The sequence below is a fragment of the Balaenoptera physalus genome (genome assembly GCF_965194825.1).
Source record: "Balaenoptera physalus genome assembly, chromosome: 14".
Classification (NCBI taxonomy): Eukaryota; Metazoa; Chordata; class Mammalia; order Artiodactyla; family Balaenopteridae; genus Balaenoptera; species Balaenoptera physalus.
The window spans coordinates 40,537,323-40,555,305 of record NC_138893.1 but is presented as its reverse complement, the minus strand read 5'-3'; the positions used below and the strand labels follow the sequence as shown (position 1 = coordinate 40,555,305).

The window sequence follows — 17,983 nt, the reverse complement described above, 5'->3', positions numbered from 1 at the left end:
CCCACTCCAACCAATTAAAATCTTTTCAATTATTCCTTATAGTTTTTAGAAATGCCAGTGCCTGGCACATTCCACCCTTGTTAATCTCACCACCCTCATCTCCTCCCACTTTCCCTCTTTTTCTCCAACTTCAGTCACCCTTTCTTTCTTTCAACCCCCAAGAAAAATGGGCTCTACTCTTCCATTGCACAAACTGCTTTCTCTGCCAGCAGAGAGAGCACAACCCTTTTTTCTCTCCAACTCATGCTTCATAACGTAGCTCAGATCTCACCTCCTCATGAAAAACTTTTTGACCCTCAGACTAAGGCAGGCCCCGTATCATATGCTTCTTCCCCAGGGGACTTATCACAATTATAATTGAATATTAATTAATTGTAGAATTAGCCATTTAAGATCTGCCTCTCCCTCTTGAATGTCCATCTTGATTTCTCCCATTCCTTTCCTTTGTATTCCTATCACCTAACAGTACCTTGTACAATACAGATTCTTAAGATCTATTTGTCAAATGTCTAAATACAACATGATTAATTAACAATTAACAAAGGAGGGTGTGAATGGCTATGACAACTGTCAAGAGTCCTGGACAGGGCTTCCCTGGTGGCACAGTGGTTGAGAGTGTGCCTGCCAATGCAGGGGACACGGGTTCGAGCCCTGGTCTGGGAAGATCCCACATGCCGCGGAGCAGCTGGGCCCGTGAGCCACAACTACTGAGCCTGCGCGTCTGGAGCCTGTGCTCCGCAACAAGAGAGGCCGCGATGGTGAGAGGCCCGCGCACTGCGATGAAGAGTGGCCCCCGCTCGCCGCAACTAGAGAAAGCCCTCACACAGAAACGAAGACCCAACACAGCCAAAAATAAAATAAAATAAAATAAAATAATTAATTAACTAATTAATTTAAAAAAAAAAAAAAAGAGTCCTGGACAAGGGTAGCTCTAGGAACAGAAGTATTCAAGGAGAGATATATGAACCTAGAGTTTTGGGGGCTCAGGACTCACAGGTCTTGGGGAAGGCATGTATCCAAGCTTGACAGGGAGATAGGAAGCAGACTTCCCATTCCTCTCCCACCCCAACTTCCTGAGCCAGAGTAGAGGGAAGAATATAATACAAGGGAGAACAGGGGCCCAGGTCTCCAGTGGTAACCAGCAACACAGTGGGAGGTGGTCCACAATGGATAAGAACGCCACAATTAAGAACAAGGCAAAGCACACTAGTGCCCAATACACTTGAAGGAAGGAATTTGAAAATACTTGAAAGGGAAAGCTAGACATGGCTGGAGACAGACTTATTTTTATTTTTCTTCCCTCAGAATCAGTCTTTGTCAAAAAAGAAAAAAATTTTCATGAAGGGGACAAGGAGAAACGGGCCTACTCTGCATTTATTCTTTTTCTAATGAGTTCAAAGTAAGCTAGAAACTTACTTATTAAGTCTAATTGAAAGGAAGATCGATAGAAGTTCAGCTGAGGCTCATTTTTAGAATACTTTTAAATAAATTTACTTTCATTACTTTTGGGGACATAGAAGCTCTAAGATTTTCTTTTGGAAAATTATTCTCCTGGGTATTCTAAACATACTCCTTAAAACTGTCTCTGGCTTTTAACTTACAGATTTCCCAAAAGAAAATTTTTCCAAAGTAAAGAGTGTTATCAACCCAGTTTCCAATCTCTAAATTGCCTGATATAAAGTGAAACCTGAATAAGCATGATGCAGCTGACTGCGGTTTTAACCAAATATTTTCTGATGGTCCTCATCATATTATTCCATAAAATATTTGAAATTTATTACAAGGATGACCTCCAACATGAAGGTAAGATATTAGAAAACAGGCTTTCCATAATTGAGGGTCACAGGGTGCAATCCTCTCTCCCAACCCCACTTTGTTATTCTGCTGTCTTGCAGGGGGATTAAGTCTGACCCTTCACTCAGTTAGGATGACTTACACCTCACCTGTTCCTGTTGCGTATCCAATTCTGCTTAGGAGATGGCAAAACATTTTCCCCTTTATCAAATTATTTTACAGTTACTTTTTCCAGAGGCTTTCTGTTCTGGTCCAGTGCTCCTACTTCACCTCTATCTGTAAATTTAGCCCACATACATGAATTGTAGAATTCCTAGTAACCACTATAGGCTATGGGTGGGATTACACAAACCTTAATATCCACAATGTTGGTTTTTCTATAGATTATTTATAAGTGACTTTCTTAGAGAATAGTCTGTCTAAATTTCTAGGCCACCTGCTCATTAACTGTTGATGATATTGGGTTGTCCAAAAAGTGCCTTCGGTTTTTAAGTAAAAATAAAAGACACATTTTTCATTTTCACCAAGAACTTTATTGAACAACATATTCACCCTTTTGTTCCACTACCTTCTGCCACTTTTCAGGCAACTTCATAATTCCATCTTCCCAAAACTTTTTATCTTTTTTGAGCAAAGAACTGTTCCAGGTACCTTTTACAGTGTTCCAGGGAATTGAATTTTTTTCCATTAAGAGAATTTGGTAAAGACTGAAATAAATGGAAATCCGAAGGTGCAATGTCTGGTGAATACGGCGGATGAATCAGAACTTCCCAGGCAAGCTGTAACAGCTTTTGCCTGGTCATCAAAGAAACATGCGGTCTTGCGTTATCCTGATGGAAGATCATGCGTTTTCTGTTGACTAATTCTGGACGCTTTTCGTCGAGTGCCACTTTCAGTTGGTCTAATTGGGAGTGGTACTTGTTGGAATTAATCGTTTGGTTTTCTGGAAGGAGCTCATAAGAGGACTCCCTTCCAATCCCACCATATACACAACATCACCATCTTTGGATGAAGACCAGTCTTTGTTGTGGTTGGTGGTGGTTCATTTCGCTTGCCCCACAATCTCTTCCGTTCCACATTATTGTACAGTATTCACTTTACATCGCCTGTCACAATTTGTTTTTTTGTTTGTTTGTTTGTTTGTTTTAACATCTTTATTGGAGCATAATTGCTTTACAATGGTGTGTTAGTTTCTGCTTTCTAACAAAGTGAATCAGCTGTAACACACGGAAAGGTCAGGGAATGGACAACAATGTATTTGGAGATACTTGAGCTGAGACCTCAGCCATCTCATCCTTGGATTTTTTTTTTTTTTAATGCTTTACAGAGAAGCATATATTTTTGGTTAACAGTGCAGCAATATCTATAATGACTGAGAGGATCTGCCAAAAGAATAAAGCCTCCTACCCACCCCCACCAAAAAGAAAACTCTTAAAACAAATTGTGTGGATGGACCTAGAGTCTGTCATACAGAGTGAAGTAGGTCAGAAAGAGAAAAATGAATAACGTATGCTAACACATATATATGGAATCTAAAAAACAACAAACAAAAAAATGGTTCTGAAGAACCTAGGGGCAGGACAGAAATAAAGACGCAGATGTAGAGAATGGACTCGAGGACATGGGGAGGGGGAAGGGTAAGCTGGGACGAAGTGAGAGAGTGGCATGGACATATATACACTACCAAATATAAAATAGATAGCTAGTGGGAAGCAGCCGCATAGCACAGGGAGATCAGCTGGGTGCTTTGTGACCACCTAGAGGGGTGGGATAGGGAGAGTGGGAGGGAGATGCAAGAGGGAGGAGATATGGGCATAGATGTATATGTATAACTGATTCACTTTGTTATAAAGCAGAAAGTAACACACCATTGTAAAGCAATTATACTCCAATAAAGATGTTAAAAAAAATAATAGTTACAATAATAAAATTATCTACTTGGTCAATAACCTCACTTTATAAACCACGGTGACTCTTAGCCAAATTCAAATTAAGCAGAGTAGTCAGCTGACTCTCCTCTGCATGTGACATGCAATCTGTTCTTATTCACAAAACCAAACGTGGCACAAATAGGAATCCTTTATTAATCAGGCATGTGCTTCACGATTTTACAACATGGCTGCCATTCAGACACATCCAAAATGATAATTATTCTGAGCCATTAATTACAGCTGGACAAACTATATTATGCAGAACTGTGAAGGGTCTTGGAATGTTGAGTATAAAACTCAATCTATGGTTTTAATCTGTGTGTGCCCCATTTTCCTCATCTGCAAAATAAGTCTAATAATAGTACATACTTTATAGGGTTAATGTGAGGATTAAGAGTTAAAATATATAAGGCTCTAGGACAGTGCCTGGTGCATAGTGGGAACTATATAGTGTTTGCAGTCATGATAAGAATCCCCAGGAGAATGTGTAGTCCTCTAAAAGGAAGGCTGCATTTGACCCAACAACCATCAATCCCCTTTGCTTTCACAGGTCATAAGTGATAAATGTGGTCTTTGAGAATCACAGGCTTGCCCAGCTCCAACTCAACAAATGTTCCTTTTCCAGTTAGAAAATTTCTAGAATTTTCCTTTGATAACCATGTTATAGATTGAGTCAGTAAAGTCTTTAAAGCAGTAGTTCCTAACTTTTTGGAATCAGGGAACACTTTGAGAGTGTAATGAAACTCTAGACTTTCTCCTGATTAAAAAAAAAATGTACATGTAAAAGTTTGCATTCCATTTCAGGGGGCTCATAACCGCCCTCCCCCATGATCATTCATGGACCCCAGATTAAGAATCAGTGTTTGAAAGCATGGTTTGGAAGACAGCCACCTTTGGATCTTGTTCTTTTGAGAATGTCTGAAACAAAATGAGACAGAAACACATACTTGCACATTGTAAAGGAAGTATTAATTACTATTAGCCAAGGGGGTTGATAAATAAGGGGTTCTGGTGAGGATAAAGGTGATGAAAGAGGAGGAGAATGAAGAGGAGAACACGAGGGGGAGGAGGAGTCACCCCAAATGGATCAAAGTTGATAAACTAAATGTACACTTTTACCTTTAAGTGAGCGAAGTATGCACACTGCTTGGAACTGGAACGTACCGTATGGCTATAATTATTCACAACTCTGGAGGCAGTTTATCTGATTGTATCAAAGCTTTCTTTTAAACCTCAGACAGGTAAAATATTATCACTGGGGCTCTTCACCCCCTGTTCAATGACTGAGATACAAAAGAAATGCTAATTATGGGAATTGAGCTGTGAATTTTGAGTGACCCTAGGGACAAAATGATTATCTGGTTGTCTTAAGTTGCGGGAAATTTATTAGGGGGTTTTAAGATTACATTAACTGATTTTTCCCTTAAGTGCTCCACCTGGAGAAGCATTAAACTCTCCCGATAAAGAATGATTTCAAAGAGGTAATGGCACTGGCCAGAAGACTTTTTTTTTTTGGTGAGCCAGGGGTACTGTAAGGAGAAAGCCCAAGTGAGGTGGAGGTGTCCTGCTGGGGCCATGTGATGGGCTTGGCACTTTGACTAGGGCTCACTAGAGCCCCTACTCATCTCCTATTTCCGACAGTGATGAATGCCAGAGACCAAAGAGGAAGAATAATATATTTGCAACAAAGGTCATAGAATGAGGCCAAGGACCCAGTTACATTTCTGCCCCATTATGATCTTAGATTGCATCCCTGCCTCTAAAAGCCAAACATCTTCTCAGGATCTGTGAGCGGTGACATGCTCTTACCTGTGCTGACCTCTGTTCCCTTGTCTTCTACCGTCTCCCCTACCCCAAAACCTCCACTCTGCCCCAGTGCCCAAGGCCATCTCCTTGTTCTTGGACCATCCCAAGCTCACCCCTGGCTCAGGGCTTCTGTATTTATTGTCCTCTCTGCCAGGAACATTCCTTCTCTAGATATTTGCATGGCTGACTCATTCTCATGTTTCAGTCTGAGCTCAGTTAGCAAATTTCTGTCCCCTGCTTTGGCACTTTCCTTCATACTGTCCTATTTTATTTATAGCACTTATCACTGTCTGAAAGTAATCTCTTGATTTATTTTCTTCCTATTGTCAGTCTTCCCCCATTAGACTGTGAGCTCCATGAGAGTGGGGATCGTCTATGTCTTGATCACTGCTGCAGCCCCCCAGGCTTAGCAGAGGGAAAGCAGTAGAAATACATTTGGTGGGTAAAGGAATGAATGATCATCATAATAGCTACATGTATTGAACTTTTCCTCTGTACCAGGCACAGGGCCGCAAATACTCTCTCACTGAATTCTCACAGCAACCCTCCAAGGTAGGTATTTCTTATCCCCACGGTACAGATTAGGTTTCAGAGAGTTTATGTGGCTTTTCCAATGTCAAAGCAAGCAAGTAACCAAGACCTGATTTGAACCGAGGTATGCTTAACTCCCACATTACACTCTAAATCAGGAGTCAGCACGCTTTTTTCCATAAAGGGCCAGATAGTAAATATTTAAGGCTTTATGAGCCACATGGTCTCCGTTGCAACTCCTCAACTCCGTTGCAGAAAGCAACCACGACAATACACATACAAAGGGGCGTGGCAGTGTGCCAGTACAACTCTATTTATTTACAAGCAGTGGGCAGGATTTGGCCCAGGGGCCATAATTTGCAGATCCCTCCTTTAAATCATCATTCTATCTGTGCTTTGCTAGAAGGGGGTTAAACAAAACAGGAGGAGGGGAGTAAAAGAAAAGCATTAAAATGCGCGCCCTTCAAATAAGAAAGACAGCAGGTGGATAAACTAAGTTTAAAAAGGCAAAATAGGCGATGGAGTTCTGGTAAGAGTTATGACTCTACTTCTTCAACTTCTCAACTAACATAACCATCACTGAGACCACAGGAGAGTTTGATGCAAATACGGTATTCTGTTTGAACCAAGTTTCCATTCATATTGTAATTATCCGTGATTTCACCTGCCAACACACTAACAGACCACACATACCCTCCATCCCAAGCAGGCCCAAGATAGGCAAGATTGAAGGATAAAGTATCCCGAGACACTGTGACTATTAAAACTCTTCCTCTCTCAACCACTGAGCCTGAAAACTTCAGTCTTTTCTTCTCAAGCAAAGGTATGAGTTTGTTGGCAAGAGGTGAAAGACAAGGTATGAATCACAGGTCAGAGCCAGCCCAGAGAAATCTCCCGCAGCCTCATTGAGAAGGTGAACATATTGGTGCCCAGGTGTTTAATCAGAGTGGCTCTCGAGACTGAATATCAGCATTAACGCGAAAGATCAACTCACCAGTCCCTTGAGCCTGGGCTGCAGGGTAAGGGCTGAACTTTGGGAAGATGGGTGGTAGGGACAAAGGTGGTTTCTATAGAGGTTGGCTATGCTGGAGTCTTGGGGGCAAGGCCTCCTCTCTGCCCTGTTTTCTCTCAGGCAGCCCGAGGGCATTAGAAACACTGTAGACAAAATACTCATTTCTCTTTTACCCTGAAGAAACTGTCCCTCTGGAAACAGCATGTGGCTCTTAAACCAAGAGGTGCATTTTCCTCAATCTGTATGCAGTTTTCTAAACATGGGCTTTAAATGTTTGAATAGTGACAAAGATTCAAACCTCAGGCAGGCTCCTGAAGCTTTTCCGAGGCCCATGTGTGTGCTTTCTTGTAAAATCCAGTTTTTGTAAGAACGCTGCTAAGTCAGTTTCACCAGAGTCCCCATCTTTGATATCTGATTGGGTTCCTTATCCTCTGTCATCCCCCAGGTGATATCTGACACCCGAGACTTCAGCAAAGAATCCTGTTGGGTCAGTTGACCCAGAATCCCCCTCACCCATGATGTTTCTTCTTGGTAATTTTCCACCCACTGACCCCCAACCTGCCCCTTAGCTATAAATCTTCACTTGCCCAGGCTGTACTTGGAGTTGAGCCCAATCTCTCACCCCCACTGTAAAATCCCATTGCAGTGGTCCCAAGTAAAGCCTGCCTTGCCATCTTTAACAAGTGTTGTTTTTTTCCCTCTAACACAGGAAGGCAGCCCCAGCATGGTAGAACCAGCATCTAGAGATGCAACATCTGACCCAGCTCTGCATTAACCAGCAATGATGTCCTGGGTACCCCTCGCCACTCGCTTCCTTTTTCTGAGCCTATTTTCTTATCAGTAACACAATGAGTCAATTTCATACCTTTTCATCCACCCAGACGTCCATCTTTTTGTTGTCTGTTTCACATCTACTATATTTATCGTTGTTAATAGCCACTATTTCAGATCGTTTATATTATTAATAAAAATTGATTTCTATTGAACACTTAGTATTTTACCAGAATTGTGCCATGTGCTTTCCATGTGTTCTAATATTTAATTCCTCATGAGGAGGAACCCTTGTGATTGCAGACTCACAGATATGACAGCTGAAGTTCAGGGAGGTGACATAAATTTCCCAAGGTCAATCAGAGAGTAAGTGGCAAAGCTGGGATTTGAGCCTGAACCTTTTTTTCTCTTTTTTTTTTTCCTGAGAACTACACTGCCTTCATGAGCCCTGTAGCCCCTGGTCAGAGTCTGACCAGAGAGAAAAATGCAGATTCAAACTCCCTTGCCCTAACTATTTTTTTTTAATTAATTAATTAATTAATTAATTTTATTTTTGGCTGTGTTGGGTCTTCATTGCTGCATGCGGGCTTTCTCTAGTTGCGGTCAGCAGGGGCTACTCTTCGTTGTGGTGCGCAGGCTTCTCATTGCGGTGGTTTCTCTTGTTGCGGACCACAGGCTCTAGGCACGCGGGCTTCAGTAGTTGTGGCATGCGGGCTTCAGTAGTTGTGGCTCGCGGGCTTAGTTGCTCCGCAGCATGTGGGATCTCCCCCAACCAGGGCTCGAACCCGTGTCCCCTGCATTGGCAGGCGGATTCTTAACCACTGCGCCACCAGGGAAGTCCCTGCCCTAACTTTTTATTACTGTACCATGATGGCTTTTGCTGGGTCAGGCTACAAAATACCAAGATGTTTTGCCTGGAGGAGATAGTGTAGGACCTGCCATGGATGTTCAACGTATGGTCTTTGCCCTTGAGACACTTAGAACCAGGAGAGATGATAAAACCCACAGCCCAGTCCATGCCCCAGGAGGAGCAGTGCTGATAACCCACAAAGTGGGAGTTCCCTCATCCTCAGTTCCTTATTGTCAGCTTTGTGCTCAAGCCAGCATGAAACAGTGGCATCTGCAAATCTCTGGGTATTGGAGAATCTTTTTCTTTGCTAGGGAGAGGCAGTCCCTTTAAGGATGGACCAAGTCAACAATCTGGTGGTACAAGAGATCTGGGGCTCTCCTCGAAACAAACAGTTGAAGATTTATTTTTGAGATGACATATCAGTGTTGGCTTGACAAGGAGGAGTTTGTGGGCACATGGTGGGATAAGGATAGATTCCCAGAAACAGCAGAGCAAGGCTGGCAAAGTAACTGGTTTGTGCAGATCTGATTCTCTCAGGGTTGGGGGAGAGAAAAGGGGAATGAGTTTAATTACTGAGTGTCTACTATGATCTATGTGCTTTTATATACACTGAGCATTAGGTCCTCACAACAATGTATAACGTTGCTGTTTTACAGATGACGCTAGCAAGAATCCAAACAGGAATTCTAGCTCTTCTTTTCACACTTTACCTCAATGCCTGTGTAGATACCGTCCTACTCTAATTCAGCTTTTCATGAAGTAGATGGCACTTTCTCAATAGAATATCTGTAAAAAATATTTAGGCTGTAAAACCTAATACAGTGCACAACACATAGTGGGAGCTCAATAAAATAAAATAAAAGAACAACTCCTAATGTGGTTTCTCAAACATAGATATCATCAGATCCAACAGTTCTCAGCTGGGGGTGATTTTGCTCCCCAGGGGACATTTGGAAATGTCTGGAGAAATGCTTTGTTGTCGCAAAAGGAGAGGAGTGCCACTGGTATCCAGTGGGTAGAGGCCAGGGTGCTGTTAACCATCCTACAATGCACAGGCCAGCACCACAACAAAGAATTATGACCCATAATGTGCCGAGGTCGAGAAATTCTGATCTAATCCAGCATGTTTCACGAGGAAACCATGACCCAGAGAGATAAGGAGACTTGCCCAGGTTCATACATCAACAACTGGTTGATGACATCCCCTGAAGCCTTCTACACCGGTTCTTGCCAGACCTCAAGGCTAGCCAGCCAGAAGGCTGCCTGCCATAAGAGGGATGGGTTCAGTGGGAAGGAAAGACCATGTTGGCATAATGGCCCAGGCAAACCAAACACAATTCCACAGGTTCAAAAGGACTAAGACTGTCGCTCTTCAGTCTGGATCATCCCCTGAATAAGCAGCCAAGGGAGGTTCTGGAACTAGGAGACCAAGACTCAGAACACAGAGTGCTCACCTAGAGGCCTTTGCTGCCACCAGCTTCACACTCCGACTCCTTCCTTTCCTTAGGGTTGCAAACCAAACACAAGGATCAAGTCAAAGAAAGAATTTTCTTTTAATAATTAAATAGGCAAGCTAAAAATATTAATGATTGGGTGGTCATATTAGGTCAAGTAGATATTGCCAGAAACTGATTCTCTCTAAAACATATTAGTCCTTTGCATTGTCATTGTTGCCACCAACAATTTTTGGGCCTCTTATGTGCCAAGAGATGTGTTGGGTCCCAGGGGAGAGATGGGCAGAAGGAGAAGAGGTGTCCACTAACATCACACTTAAGTTATATCCTTGACCCCAAGAAGTATTCAGTCCAAACATGAGGGTCTCCTTTGCAACCGCCATCACAGAGCAAAGCCAACATTGCAAAATGGGTAAAACAAAACCCTCCTTACAGCTAAATGAAGGTAAAACAAAAACCTCATTTATCCTATTTTATTGAGCTCCCACTATGTGTTGTGCACTGTATTAGGTTTTACAGCCTAAATCATACTAAGCCCAGTATGATTCACTCATTTTAAACAACTTTTAACACAAACACTCAACTTCAGCCCAAGAATTTGGACTTTACCACTTGTGTCATGGGGATTTGGTTTGCCTGGGGGACATTTTCTTCTATCCATCAAGCTTCATGGGGGATTTCCAATGCCCTAGATCACACCTAGAATGACAGGGTAACCAGATGCAATATGGACTTCACTTAACCAGAGGAGATGCTTTGACCCCGAGGTCCCCTAACCTGAGAAGGTAAACAGAGGGCCCCCAAAAGGCTACCCTGAGCCAGGTACTGGCATCTTTTCCAGCAGTCTCTAAGCTGCCTCTCAGTGGAAGCTGGAGACCTCAGTTAACACAACTCTGAAGATGGACTTTTATCTTGAAATTTCAATGAAAAATTAAACATCCTGATAACACTGAGTACTAATGGCTTTTATTTCCATTGCAACTGCTTTCTGAGACAGATAATTCCCCTTTAGATTTTCATGAGTTTGGCCCAGAAATTGGATATTCAAGGCATTAAACATACAAGAGCCTGGGATGCCAAGAAAACAGTAGTGTCTATTTAAGGATTTGGCTGCCGCAGGCAGCTAAATGTCTTGGGGAAGTGAGTGGAATTTGAATATATCAGCTCTGCCACTCTGCTGCAGGCTGGAAAATCAGATACTAAGAAAAACACCCCAAGGGCTCCTGCTTGGGTCTGGACATGGGTGCTAATTTCAGGGATGAGCAGCTTGATGGGCAATGATTCCCAGACCTTGAGCTATCACTTTTTTATTCTGCCCAGTCATAATATTAAAATTAAACTCAACAGAAATTGACAATCTACAAACAACATCATTTAATAAAGAAAGAATGTTTTAACAACACAACAAGCAGGATGGACAGACTCTCAGAACAAGGGGAAGTTTCTCACATTGAATACCCATAGCCATCTTAAAGACGTGCTACTTTGTCCTTAGTTCTTATGTCACCAGAGACTGGAAAAACCTCATAGACCAGCACCTATCTGCAGTGTGGAATCTGGGTACTCTGAGTAGCCACTGGAGTTGTGTGGAGAAGAATTAGACTCGAGACCCAGGTTGAATGGAGAAGATATTCCAGGCCAAGGATAAGCAGGGGTGAGGGGTAGAAATGGGGGCACAGGAGTTGCCCTGAGAATAAACCACTGCTCTATGGAGGCACCCTCCACGCGGTAATGCTACAGTACATTGCTTGTTTAATTATCCGTCTCTTCCACTGGGCTTTAAGTTCCTTGAGAGTAGTGTCTGTACCTTGTTGCCCTGAGTCACAGAGCTAATTAGACGTGGTGGTGTAGCAAGCGGGCATTCGAAGGAGCAATGGCAAAGCACAAGGGACACACAGTGCTGCTTCCAGGACCCATACGATCTGAGGATTAGAAGGCACATTTTCTATTATCTAATCATGCATGCAGTTTCTGCCTGGTGTAGTGGGAGGGGGCTCCACCTCCATCCTACCTGGCAGGTTCACCCTGAGCATCAGCCCACAAGATAATTAAAGTGTGCCCCAAGGGGAGCTTGATGGGAGTTAGGACTGTTGCTGCCCCAGGAAGATACCAGGGGACCACTGAGCCAAGGCTCAGCTCTGCTGCCTACGTCTGAGCAGCTGTCTGAGCAGCGGCAGGGCTGAGGGTGTGGAGAAGCCAGCCTCCTGCCTGCTTGCTGCTTGATCCTCCCGTCTCCCCACTGCCAAGTCCGAGGAGCGTTCTCAGTCCCAGGGTTTTCACTTTTCCCAGGCCCTCGTTCCTCAGAGTCACTTTCTGGAACTGACTCAAAGAAAACATCACCGACACAGTTACCAGGAGACAGCAGGGTTCAGTTCCACAGCAAGTACCCCTTCCCTGCAGAGAAAGTCCAGCCCACAGGGAAATGGGTGTTGCTTTCTTTCAAGACTCATTTTGGGTGTCTTTTTTTTTTTTTTTTTTTTGAGCCAATCTGATTTTTGGCAGGATGTTGAAGCACAACAGACAGAGCCAGCCTCAGCTAAACATCCTGCCATCCCCACCGGGCACTGGGTGCAGGCCAAATGCAAAGCTCACCGAGCAAGCGCGCTGAGGCAAGGGGAGGACACGGGGTGGGGAGAGGACTTAGGAGCCCAGGAGCGATGATGGGGCGTTTTCATTAGCCAGCTCAGTGTGACAACCAGAGCCCCATTAAACATCTGAAATGCAGCTCGGCAGCTGGAGAACTGAGCTCCACCTTGGTGGGATTAGCAAGGCTGCGGGTTCTGGGAACTGAATGGTGAGAGTGAGCTTCCCATTGCAAATATCCTGCCATTTTCCTCTTATGACCTATTGGGGAGAATTTGCTTTGGGGTACTACTCGCTATTCAAAGTCTTGTTGGAAATGGTCTTGTGTAGTGTATTATTTATGGCATGGCATCTCTGTTCCTTTCTCACCATCCAATCCTCTGTGACTCTCCCACCAAACAGAGGATTTTAAATCCTGAATTCAGGGGAAGACAGTTATGTGCCTTGGGGTATCAATCCTACTGCCTGTCTTCCCACCATGACTGCTCCCTTCAGGCATCACTGGCTAAAACACTGATGACCCTGGGAGGTCCTACTAAGCCTTACTGTGGCCAGCAAGCAACAGGTGGGGGCTGGCTAGCAGACAGCTGAAGGCAGAAGAGTGAGGCCCCAGCTAAGGAAGAGGAGACAGAGGGAGAATTGATACGCCTCCGAGGGTCACGGGGACAGGGTCCCCCACGGGGAAGGTGGGGGAGAATTGAAAATGCTGGCACTGTCCTTTCAGGAGCCTGAGACTGACCATTTCCTTTCATCACTCTCTGCAGGTTTAACCTCCCCATCACCTCCCAGAACTTCTGGCTTTGTCTGGAAAAAATGCTAACCAGCTCCTTACAAGAGCCGTCACTGAAGCCCCGGCCAGAAGGCTCACAAAAGACACTGTGTACAGTGCGAAAGGAATACGGTGCTCCTGGGAGGCTGAGTGGGTGAGGAAGGGGGCAGCCTTGGGCACACTCATGGGCAGCCAGAGAAGATGATGGGCCCACCCCCAAATCCTCGGCTCCCTGCTCTCCTCCCAGCCTGCTTGCACGTGGAATTTCACCACCAGAGATGACCGCCCCAAGGTGGGTTAGTCATCCAGGACGGACGTGTAGGAAACTGGGGGAGAAAGACACAGAGGGCCTGTTATCTGGCCCCTCCCACCCCAGCGTCCCTGGGAAGGAGTTAGGGATTTTCATCTGATAGAAACGATCCCAGGGGAGTGAGGATACTGGGTTCCAGCTGGGGAGTAGGAAGAAGGCGCTGGAGAAAAGGGATTCTAGGAGACACAATCGGCCAATTCTCCCTCCTGCCCTCCCTGAGTTTGGGCCCAGCCTCTCTCCAGCAGTGGAGGCAGCTGGGTAGAAGAGCACTGGACAGGGAGTCAGGAGGCTCCCGTTTGGTCTGGCTCCATCCTGCTCTGGGTCAAGGAGTCATAAAACACCAGAGAGCAGCGACGCACTCTTAGGAATCATTCAGTTCTTCAAAGAGGGCTTTCTTGACTAGCTTTCCACCCCCATCCAGATCAGGTCCTTTGTTCTTTTTCTCGCCACAGATGGGGATGACCTATTTATTTATGTGATTTTTTAACTGCCTGTCACCCCCCACCCCATTTAACTGTAACCTCCAGGAGGGCAGGGAGCTTTCTCTGCCTCATTCTCCACTATATCCCAACGCCTCGCGCACAGTAGGCACACACCGCTATTTATTGAAAGCAGAATCTCTATTCGCAAAGTAACCCCATGAGAGAAGTATTATACCTATTTCACAGAGGAGGAAATTGGGGCTTAGACAATTTAAATAACAAGTTGAAAAAGCAAACTTCAGCAATGGATCTGAATGACCCTTCCCCCATGCTGCACTACTCTTCTAACCAAGATAAGCAGACTAGGGAGATTCCCTTAACCTGCGGGCCTTGGCTTAGGTTTTCGGGGCTGTGATGTTCTAGAACCAGATGCCCAGGACATCTGGGAGAGAGGAGGAGCAGGAGAGGGATCGCTCTAGAACAGAGCACAGCTCAGAGCTGGTGTCCCCGGGCAGGTGCCCGGTCTTGCCAAGCCAGGTGCTAGATCAGGGTCCAGGAAGCATAACTCTGTGTCCTGGGCTTATCCTCTACCTCTTGATATTTCCCTTAAAAGTATGAGGGGGAAGCAGGATTCACTTTGATGAACTTCTCAGACCAATTACTCCAAAGAGTCTCAAGAAATCCAATAGGGCCTCAGTAGAGAAAACTCCCTGGGAACCACGAAGCAGTCAGCAAGAAGAACGATCTTCCGTCCTGTGGAGCAGTTTTATGAGACCAAGCCTTGATAGCATCCTGCTGCAGCTAACAAAGCAGGGACAATCCAGATACAAACACTCAAGAATTAAGACAACACAGATGGAAACATTTGGAGATTAAGACAGCCACCAAGACTAGAGAAAGGAAATGCAGTTGGCATGGCTATTTCTTAACCTAAAATGCATAGGGAAAAATCAGTTTTAAGAATAGCCATGTAGCATAAAAGTATTCTTTTCCAGTTAATGTCAAAATAAAATCGTTTTTCTTATTTTTGTATCATATCCTCCCCTCCTCAACCACCTCCAGCTAAACCTAACAGTTAGAGAGGACGGAATCGATCCTTTCATCTCCCTTTCACCTTCATTCCAAGTGATGAAGTCCCTGCTGGCACCACAAGGAGCCCAGCTTTCATGCGTAGCAAGGAAGTCCTTTGACATCAAGCTCTGTCTGCCCACCTCAAGCTCAAAAAACACCACCGAGGTGGGACTATAATGAGGATGAGAATGGACGAGTCACATCAGGTGCAGATCCCAGACAAAGTGGGAGACAAATTCTCCTAAGCAAGGAGCTTGGTCCCACTCTTCCTTCTCTGATGCCAACAGCATGAGCATTGGTACCACCAAGCAGGGCTTTGAGGATCAGACTTGACAACGTTTCAAGCTGAAGCAACTGGACTTCTCATAAAGTGTGCAGAACCCTCTCAGGACTTTGGGGTTCTGAGCCAGCGGGAAGGATGACAAGGAGACCAAGGGGGCAGCTAGACCTGGGGAAGGATTTCATGGGGGCAAAACACGCAGACCCGAACGATACCTCACGATCGCGCTTACACCTCTCTCCAGCTGCAGACAGCTCATTCCTTGGCTCTGCCTTTCCGTAGAAGTCCAAGATTCTGAGTTCTCTTTCCTTCCACTTCCTTCCTCCACTTTCTCTGCCTTTCCTGCTTTCCATTTTACTGTCCCAGCCCTTTCCCCACCCCCCTTTCTAATGTCTTGACATCTTAAGAAATTAGACCAACATCCCCAGAAAAAAAATTTTTTAATACCTGTATCCTTGACTTTGTGCTGTTTGAGGAATTATTTCCAACCAGTTGATTAGCAAAGCTGATGGAGACTCTGGAGAAAACAGCCCCAGCCTGAGTGTGGGGCTGAATGAGAGTCTCTTCGGGCCGCTTGTTTGTGTGGCCAAAGACTGAAGGACTTCGGGTGCGCGGTAGTAACCTCAGAAAAAGCCCCCAGGCAGCAGCAACTCTCCCAGCACAGTTTCGAAACACCACAGGAGGAGGAAGCCCTCTTTAATCAAATAATAACCAGTCAGAGATAAGGCCTTCTAGGCCGAGCTCAGCCAGCCAATCACACGCTTCCTCCTGACCGCAAAGGCAAACAGACCCGGGGCTGAGTCTGAGTTTCAGGGCTTGTTATAATTTAATGATGCTGCCGCTGGTGTCTTCTTGGCTTTGCCTGGCGGGATTTTCTGACTAGGAAGTGAAGCCCCAAGCTCAGGAACCTAATTGTCAGTGGAGGCGCCTGGCCCAGGGGCTGCAGCTGAGGGCCCTGAGTGATCACGTGGCACCCAGCTCCCTGCACAGGTGCTTCCACGTCACCAGGACGACCCTTGCTGCTGCTGGGAAGCAGGCTTGGGTCAGCAGGGGGTGAGCATATTTGACACCAGCTGTGCAACTCCTTGACTGTGACCCTGAAGAGGTGGTGGAGACCCCAGCGACTCGCCCTCACGTATTGGAGATGCTTCACATGCATTTCCTAGGCGTCCTTGATTAGCAGTGACTTGGAGATTTTCTTTATTCTTCAGCCTTCCCAATCACCCTCCCCTTCCAATGCTATCAGTGCTCCATTAGGCCACAGAGGTATCATAAAGAGGGTGGGTTCTGGAAGCTTAGCAGGCCTGGGAGTGAATAATGGCCCTCCATCTCTCCAGCCCTGAACACGCCTCTTAGCCCCTTCCTCATTGCCGCAAGGATTAAATGGGAGAACTCTGCCACGTCCCCGTGAGGTTCTTACGGGCCCTGAGGAGGTGTAAACAAACCCTTAAGAGGTATTGATATATTAGAGGTCAATATCTAAAGGAACTTAAGGAGAACCCCTTTGTTAGGTGAATAACACTAAGCATCACCAGAATCCATTTTAGGGCATTTCATCACCCCCGCCCGTTAGCAGTCATTCCTACTCCCCATACCCCAACCTCCCCATCAGCCATTCACTCAACAATATTTATTTGGCGTCTCTCACTGGGGGAGCACCAAGGTGAGTTCCCCAGCCTCACGAAACAATGTTACAGCACAGGAGGCAGGAGTTTATTAGAGTTCTCAGTGCATGGAGCCAACGGCAGGACAGTGAAGGGGGCTTTGTCACGGAGGATTTGGTCCCGTCCAAAGGGGACAAGGGAGAAACCAGCAACGGCGCATAGGAAATGGACTCAAGTCGGGGGACCAAGTGCAGCCAAACTTGCCCCAAGGGAACTCCCTACGGGTATCAGACCAGGGGATAAAAGAGGAAAAGCAGAGTTGTATCGCCACTCCTTTTAAAAAAATATATAACAGCCTCATGGACATTAATTCCCATACCATACAATTCTCCCATTTAAAGTACACCATTCAATGATTTCTAGTATATTCACACAGCTGTACAGAATGAATTTTAGAACATTTCATCACCCCAAAAAGAAACTCTTTCTCATTAGCAGTCATTCCCCATCCCCTGCCCTCCACTCCCACCTCTGCCAGCTCTTGGCAACCACCAATCTACTTTGTCTCCCACGATTTGCCTATTCTGGACATTTCACATAAATGGAATCATACACTATTTGACTTTTGTGACTGGCTTCTTTCACTTGCCGTAATGCTTTCAAGGTTCACTTCATTGCTTTTTATTGCTGAATAATATTCCATTGTAAGAATATACAACAATTTGTTTTTCCATTCATCCATTGATGGACCTTTGGATTGTTTCCACTTTTTTGCTGTTACAAATAATGCTGCTA

At 45.1% G+C, this 17,983-nt stretch overlaps 1 protein-coding gene across 1 annotated transcript in view; it reads right to left on the bottom strand.

Annotated features, from left to right (window-relative positions):
* GPAM (glycerol-3-phosphate acyltransferase, mitochondrial) overlaps nt 1–16,238 on the bottom strand; it is a 68,880-nt gene extending 52,642 nt beyond the window's left edge. Inside the window, exon 1 of the mRNA XM_082423276.1 lies at nt 16,032–16,238. The gene's annotated coding sequence lies outside the window, so the exon portion shown is untranslated. The remainder of the gene's footprint in view (nt 1–16,031) is intronic.
* Nucleotides 16,239–17,983: the final 1,745 nt, after the last annotated feature.